Genomic DNA, 8,811 nt, shown 5'->3' with positions numbered 1-8,811 from the left:
GGTGGAGATGAATATGCCAAACTGGACAGAGAAAAGCCCACAAGGCTTCAACCCTACCCAAAGAGCTATGAGCAACTGAGGAAAGCTGGGAGCAAGAAAATGAGTTTTCCCCAGGGAAGAACATACCAATTAGATAGCAAGAAGTCAACCCTGAAATCACTCAGACAAGTAACACTACATGGAGTGGGCATGAACACAAACAAACGCACACAACACAAGCACAAATGAACACAAACAGGGAAATGAAGAGGGAGCAAGGAGGGACTTACATAGGCAACTAAAGTATGTGTCCTTCCTGAAACCCACAGGGCACAATCATCTCCATACTTTCCCTGCTTGTAGCCTTGCTGTTTTTCTGTATTGTCCCTGAGTTTGAACAAGCCAATCACACTTCCTCTGGTTTGTTAGTTTGGGCTGCACTTAGGTCTTTTCACTGATCTGACTCTGCTGCCTAGCATATATCTGCAAAGAGAATCTTTCCTTCGGCCCAGCCAAGCCAAGGTTCTCCCTATGTAGACAATTTCTAGTCCACAGGATTCAGACTGTGTGGTCAAAAAAAAAAAAAAAAAAAAAACAACCCCAACCCCAAAAGATAATAGTAACACATTTTCTGTCAGAAATAAATAAAATAAAATAAACAAACAGAAAGAAATAACCGCCATGTGTGGTGAATTATACCTTTCATCCTAGCACTAGGGAATCTGAAGCAGGAAGAATGTCATGAGTTTAAGACCAGCTGGCACTCAAGAGGCAGAAACAGAAGGATTGCCGTGAGTTCCAGGCCATACTGAGCTACAGACTAAGAGACTTAGAGCAGAGCATTAACAAAAATCATGGCCTCTACCCTGTAGAGCCACATGATCCTGATCAAATTATTAAACTTCTGAAAATGATGTGAGATACTGTATGTAAAGTGCATGTATAGGAATTTGGCTCAAATTGTAGCTAGTATTTATAGTAGTGATAGATATTACAGTAAAATTTGCATATCTCATGTCTAGAAAATTACTACTACACAGCAAATGCCCAGGTGCTAAGTGAAGCAAGCAGCTAGGTCCAACCTCCAGCCAAATAGCTAGGAAGGACAAAGACTTGAGACTGGTGCTTAACTGCTGCCTAAGAACTGTGGAGCTTACACTGGCCGGGTTTGTTCGGTATTTTAAGTTACCTGGATGGATATAAGAATGTGCAGATTATCCAGTATAATTCCATTATTTCAAGGTTTAAAACAGGCCAGAGACACTGTCTTAATTAGCGTTTCCATTTCTGTGAAGAGACAACACGAACAGGGAATCTCTTATAAAAGAAGCAATTATCAGCGGCTGGCTTACAATTCAGAGGCGTAGTCCATATCATCAAGGTCAGAAATGTGGCAGTAGCACAGTGCTGGAGAAGAAGCTGAAAGTTCTACTTCTTAGTCCACAGGAGCAAGGAGGAGACTATCTTTGGCAGGTAGCCAAGAGAATGAAATTCCATCCTGGGTGGAACTTGAGCATAGGAAACCTGAAAACGTCACCCTAGAGTGATCCATTTCCTCCAATAAGGCCTGATCTACTCCAACAAGGCCACACCTACTCCAACAAGGCCATACCTCTTAATAGTACCATTCCCTGTGGGCTAAGCGCACACAAGTTTATAGGGGGCAAACTTATTTACATCAACACAGACACCAAGAAGGTTGTCTAAGACCAAGTTGCTAGCTGGGTTGTACAGTCCAAATCACCTAATTCCCAGTTCAGTGCCAAGAACTAAGTACATGACAGCATTCTTTTCTTTGCTTCTCTTCTCTTCTTTTGTTCTTGGGCTGGATTTGAACTTGCTGTGTAGGCTCAAGTTGGCCTTATAGCCTTGATCCTTCAAATGTTGGGATTACAGTAGGTTTCTTTCAAAAAGTTTCTCTATGGACCACCAAACAGTCATCACACAACAACTGATATGAGGCCCTCAACACACATACAGTAGAGGACTTCTGGGTCTATGTTCATTTAGAAATAATGCACCTAACCCTCAAGAGACTGGAGGCCCCAGGGAGTTTAGAGGTCAGGTAAGATGGCGGTAGGGACATCCACGTGGAGACAGGAGAGTGGAAAGGAGGTTTGGGATGTGGAACAGTTGTAGGATGGATGGGGGGGGATAAAATATGGAATGTAAAAGAATAAATAAATTTTTTTTTAAAAAAGTTTCTCTATTCCTAGTTCATTAAATATGGTCTGCCCCAGAATCCATCACTAGGTAATATTTCAGCATGAGGAATACAACCCTGTGGGCTCCTCCCCAATCAACAACTGATGGTGGATGGATCCAGTCTTCTGTAGGTACATTGAAGGCAGTCATAGTTGCTGGGAGAGCATGACTTTATTGGTTGGGACATGCCCAGAGTCAGCATTTCACAGCTATTGTCCCTGTGATTTGGCTCCTCCATTCTTTCCACCCCTCTTCAGCTATGATCTCTGAGACTTAGAAGGGGTAGCACAAATGTTTTGTTTAGAGCACTCAATTTTTACTCATTCTCTGTACCTTCAGTAGCCATACGTCTTTGTATTCAGTCCCTTACATTGCAAAGAGAGGTTTCTCTGATTAAGGCAAGGAGTAGCATTTGTATAAGAGTATAAGAGTATAAGCATAAATATTTATGAGATAGCTTGGCATTGTGACAGTTTAGCTAAACAACAGTAGAAAGTTCACCCCTAGGGCCTAAGACCTCAGAAGCTATGAGTTTTGACTGCTATCACTTTTTTCTAGGAAAGCACCCAAGTGCTTTGCTAACTGCAAAGGCATCCAGCAATGACAGGGAAGTCCCCAGAGTACCAGACATCTTCTTCAAGGACATGCTATTTGAAAGACTGCCAGTACCAAGGCCAATGGCAAACACAGTATGCTGACAACCCCAACCTGGGTGGTGTAGGGTAAAATTTTTAATGCCAACTCTGTATTATTTCTGGAATGTCAAGCATGACCTCTGTGTAAGAATCCAGGCAATTCATTCTAAAGCCATAAGGACAGTTAAATGAGCCCAAAGTCGCACAGGATATTATTGTTTACATGCAAATTCTTATCCAGTGGCTGTGGGAAAGGGAGCCAAACTCCACAAGTTCCTTGCTTAGCGGAGGTGCTTTGCAAAAGAGAAGGGCAGAATTGCTGTTTGCTCTATTGTTTTTCTTTCTTTTTCAGATGCCATTTTGTTATGATTATCATTGTAAATTTACATGAAAATAAAATGTAACAAAATAAAAAATTACAAAAGTAAATTTTCATATTTGACTATTTTTTTTCATTTTTATTCTTTAATCTTTTTAAAGTCAGCTTTATTTGAAGGTGAAAAGAAACATCTTTAGAATTCAACTTTCAAAACTGGGAAGGGGTAGACATATTAGCTTGCTTTACTGACAATTAATCCAAAGATGTAGAAACTAAATTAATACCTTGTTGGCCAAAAACAAAGAACATCATAGGAGGGGACAAAGGTAAATTACTAATGAATACTTAATATTTCTTATTGAAAAGTCAGTCTTACAGAACAAAGCAGGATGCTTTTTTATGGAAGAAAATCAACACTTAAAATTCCAGTAGAGAAAGAGGAACACTCCTCCATTGCTGGTGGGATTGTAAATGGGTACAACCACTCTGGAAATCAGTCTGTAGGTTCCTCAGAAAATTCAAAATAGGTCTACCTGAAGACCCAGTTTTACCACTCTTGGGAATATACCCAAAAGATGCCCCACCATACCACAGTGGCACATGTTCCACTATATTCATAGAGGCCTTATTTGTGATAGGCAGAAGCTGGAAACAACCCAGATGTCCCATGACAGAAGAATGGATCCAGAAAATGTGGTTCATTTACATAATGGAATACTATTCAGCTATGAAAATTCATGAGAACATCATGAATTTGCAGGCAAATGAATGGAACTAGAAAATATCCTGAGTGAGGTACCTCAGACACAAAAGGACATACATGGTTGCCAGGAACCATGGCTTTAACTATGGCCTAGTGAAAATTTACTAGCTTATACTTACAGTCATGAAAGAATATGTGTAGTCTAACAGAATACTTGTGGGTGTGGAGGACATTGACCCTTGGTTCCAGGAACAGAAGATTGCCACCAGCCATCTCTTGCTGCAGGCTCCTCCCCTCTCCCTTGAAGCTTTCTCCTGCTTGTGCTTATATTGCCATCCCTAAAGTAAAGTTTTTGGAGCTTGATCAGACAAGTGTCTTGCTCTCATTCTTCGTGTCTCTTGTCTCTTTTGGTCTCCCTCTTCCCTGTCTTAGGACCCTGTTGAACGCCCCACAGGTCGGGGCACATGGTATGTACTCACTAATAAGTGGATATTAACCAAAAAGTACAGAATACCTGGGATACAATCCATAGAACTCAAGAAGGCTAACAAGCTGAAGGGCCCAAGTGAAGATGCCTCAATCCCAATCATGGTGCAAAGGGAGGAAGGGATCTGGGTGGGAGGGGGAGGGGAAAAGGAGAACATGATCAGCTATTGGGGGGAACAGGAGAGAAGCCCTGAGGGCCAGCAGAATGCACAGGCAACCTCAGGAGGTAGGAGGTGGGGGTGGGAGTGGGGGTGGGCGGAGCCTCTAGAAAGTACCAGAGACCTGGAAGGTGAGAGTCTCTCAGGACTCAAAGGGAAGAACCTTAGAAGAAATCTCCAACAGTGGGGAGAGAGTATTCATAGAGTCTACCTCCAGTAGAAAGATGGCATCAAGTGGAGTGTCAGGGCTGTCATCCCACAGTGAAAAGCTCTGACCCAGAATTATTCCTGTGTAAACAAACTGCAGGGACAAAAATGGAGAAGAGACTGAAGAAAAGGCAGTCAAGTGACCAGTCCAAATTGGGATCCAGCTCAACGGGAGGCTCCAAGGCCTAAAACTATTACTAATGCTATGTGTGCTTAAAGACAGGAGCTTAGCTAGCATCGATGTCCTCTGGGAGGCACTCCCTGCAGCTGACTGAGACAGATGCAGATACCCAACCAATGGACCGAAGTCAGGGACCTCAGTGGTTGAATTAGGTAAAGGCTGGAAGAAACTGAGGAGGAGGGCTACCCCATAGGAAGACCAGTGGTCACAACTAACCTGGACCCCTGAAATCTCTCAGACACTGCGCCACCAACCAGGCAGCATTACACCAGCTGATATGAGGCCCCCAACAGTTATACAGCAGAAGACTGCCTGGTCTGGACTCAGTGGGAGAAGGTGCACTGAACCCTTGAGAGACTTGAAGCCCTAAGAAGTGGGGAGGCCTGGCGTGGGGTATGTGTATATGTTGGGGAACATCCTCTTGGAGACAGGGGGAAGGAGGAGGAATGGGATGAGGAACTGTGGGAGAGCAGACCAGGAAGGGGACAACAACTGGACTGTGAAAAAATAAAAGTAATTAAACAAAAAAAGAAAAAAAGAAATGAAAATTCCAGTGGCACTTTTTCTCCTAAAAATATCACTGAGACACATTTCTTATCTCCCATTGTGCTGCTGGGTAATGGCTGCTGAAGGCACATATGATTGATAGAAGAGGCCTGTCTCCATATCCATGTCATACATTTCCATGTCAGAAATGTCATACCCTACTCCCCCATGCACAAGTCAGTTAAAATAGGTCTGCACAGGTTGAGGAAACGTTATATGTGAGCAGCGTCAGGAGCATAAACAAATATGTTTGTGTCTTTCCACAATGCCAGAAATTAGTGCACAGCAATAAATTCCTAGGTTGTTGTGATATTTTTGCCTCTGATTTGCTAGATAGTTCTAATATCCCACAAAAGCTGACTGAGGCAATTGCAAGTTCTTTTACTCCAATTTTAGTTCTCAGATCACATCACACATTCTACACTCTATGTATCTAGCAAGCTATGTATAAATTGCAGAATGGCTGCAAAGGGTTAAAGAGACTGAGATTTCCAAATTTCACAGATTTCCAAAGAGGCCCATTGGAAACCAGTAGAAACCCGAGGAAGATACAAAAAGAGTCATAGAAGTGGTTACATAAGACTATTAAGGAAACCAGTTGGAGGTAGTGCTGCAGAGTCAGGTTATGAAATTAGAATAGAACCAACCTAAAACAGGTTAATTTCTGCATCAGAAGAAAGGTTCCGAATGATAGCCACAGAGATAAAAGACATGGTGGGCTTAAGATGGACAAATGGATGTTGGACAATTGACAATTTGAGTAGAATTCACTAGCAGTAGAAACTGAGCTGAGCTGAAGGCTGTGAGACAGTTGGGTATTCTCTGCCTGTCAGTCTCCTTATGTGCACACTAGGTTGATATGAGGGTCTCACCATCACAACAGTAGCTGTGCTCTTTTTCATGGGGATCCAGATGAGGGCGTCACATTCTTTCCTTGGTCTTATATGTTCAACACATTCCAAAGTCTGAGATACCTACTATCATTTTTAATACATCTGAACTAAAATTACTTGTTTCATTGCTGTGACAAAACACCTGACCTCCCCCCATAAAAAGAAAACTTGAAGAAGAAAAGGATTATTTGTAGTTATAATTCCAGGGGTACAGTTCTTCAGTTCTTCATGTCAGGGAAAATGTAGGATCAGAAGTAGATGGCTGGCCATATTGCTTGTCAAGAAACAGAGAGCAATGAATGCTTGTGCTCAGATTACTTACTCCTTTGTACACAGTACAAGTTTCCAGTCCATGGAATAGTGCCATCCACAGCTATGATGGGACTTCCCATCTCAGCTAACCAATTTTACATAATCATCTTCAGACATGTCCAGAGATTTGTTTCCATGGTGATTCTAAATCCAATCAAGGGAAGATTAACCATTACAACCCTTGTGCTCATGTGTTCCCAAACTATTTTGATAAATTTATAGAGTGTTACCCTTTCTTCTCTGAGAAGTGAGATATTTATCAGGCTGTGCCTTGTGCGTAGTGCCAGACATATGGTGGCATATAGTGCCTCTGTGTTTGTATTCAGAAATGAAGTCAAAAGCTGCTTGTAGAAAGGAGTCTTTCAGGGCAAGGCACAGCTTGAAAATAACAGTTTTACACAATATGGAGTAACTTAGAGCAGGACACATATTATTCTCAACACCATGTTCCTTGGTTTTCTGTGCTCCTAATATAAATAGCTACAGCAAGTCTTGCATAAGTGTTATTAGCATTCTTGTTTGGGTCTTGGAAGTAAAGGAAAATAGTGTTTTAAAAGCATTTTAAAAATTAGTATTTTAATGTTTTTATTTCTATTTGTGGTGTGTGTGTATGTGTGTGTGTGTGTGTGTATCTGTGTGTATCTCTCTCTGTGTGTAGCCCAGAGGTCAACATTAGATATCTTTCTCTATTATTCTGACTTATTCCTTTAAGATGGGTTTTTCACTGGACAGGAACCAGCATGCCCCAGCTATCTTCCTGTCTCTGCCTCCTTCAGCAATGTGTTTATATGCATATATAGCCACACATGGCTTTGTACATGGGTTCTGGGCATCCAAACTCAGGTCATCATAATTTCATATTTGTAATTTACTCATGGAACTGTCTCCTTAGTCCTAAAAAAGTTCTTTTTGAAAACATTATTTTCATTTTGCTTGTTATAATTAGGGTTAGTCTGATTGCACTCAGTAATGTACTTTACTGTAGTATGTGTTCTGAGACACACATTATATGGAGTGAACAGAAGAAGGGAGGAAGTCATCTGTTCTGATTGGTAGAGAAGGGACTGGACTTTATGCAATTCTAGTTGGACTTAGAGGATATGAAGTATGTTTCAGCAGGCATGCAGGTATGAATGAACTACTAATGGCAGAGACAATAAAAAAGAGAAGCTGGCTAATGGCTCATACTCTTATTTGCTTAAATAGTCTATATCACTGGAGTGTAAATGATTTTCTGCATCCTCAACGTGAATAAGTATAATCATGGAAAATGTGCTTGTTATTAAAATGATGCAATGCCTTTTTGCAAAAGATTGCATGGAATTGAATGCAATGGGCTTCCATAACTATGTAAGCACTCATTTATAAGACTTCTGAACCTTCTAATAAACAGGAATTTTGTCTGTGTATAATTGAATTTTAATGGCTCAACCAAAATTAAAAACTAGAGTAATTTAGTATGACTTTGCAAACTTAATATCATCATAATATCCTCAGAAGCTATAAATTATGACTTAACCTCAACAGACTAAAAGCAAAGCCCATAAGCAAACAAAAATCAGATATTTTTGGTTGGATAGTACATATTACATCCTTGGCCCTATGATCAATAATGACATAAATTTATTAATTTCATTGTAGCTTATTGATGAAATTTTTCATGAAACTCAAAACTAGCTCCTATACTGTTAGATCTTACATGTACAAATATGTATTTAACATCTATATCTCCATGGTGATATTATATCTCTGTTATTAATCAGAGAGAAGGAAGTAAAGTCAATATTCAATCATTCTTCATTGAGTGACACTTTCAAGAGTGTTATTCTGGAGCTTAGGAATCTTTCCTTCTTAAGTTTTAATAAATTGTAAAGGATAAGCCTATAGAATCAGGGTGTTACATATTTATAAATTTTTTGTTCAATGTTTTCATAAATGTCTATAAATTTTAATCATGTGGCTTGTTCCTTTTCTTATACTTCTTCCCAACATGTCATTTGTATGTCCATGTGATACAGGAAACTTAATTGGATAATTTCTTATTATAACTAAAAAATAACATGTCAAGGAGCAGCCTCAGCATAGACAGGGGTTCTGAGAAAAGAGGTGTCTGGGAGGTGTGAAAAGAAGGACTTGACTGGGCGGTGGTGGCACACACCTTTAATCCCAGCACTTGGGAGGCAGAGG

This window comes from Mastomys coucha, chromosome X (assembly GCF_008632895.1).
Source record: "Mastomys coucha isolate ucsf_1 chromosome X, UCSF_Mcou_1, whole genome shotgun sequence".
Lineage (NCBI taxonomy): Eukaryota > Metazoa > Chordata > Mammalia > Rodentia > Muridae > Mastomys > Mastomys coucha.
Note: the sequence above shows the minus strand (reverse complement) of the source record.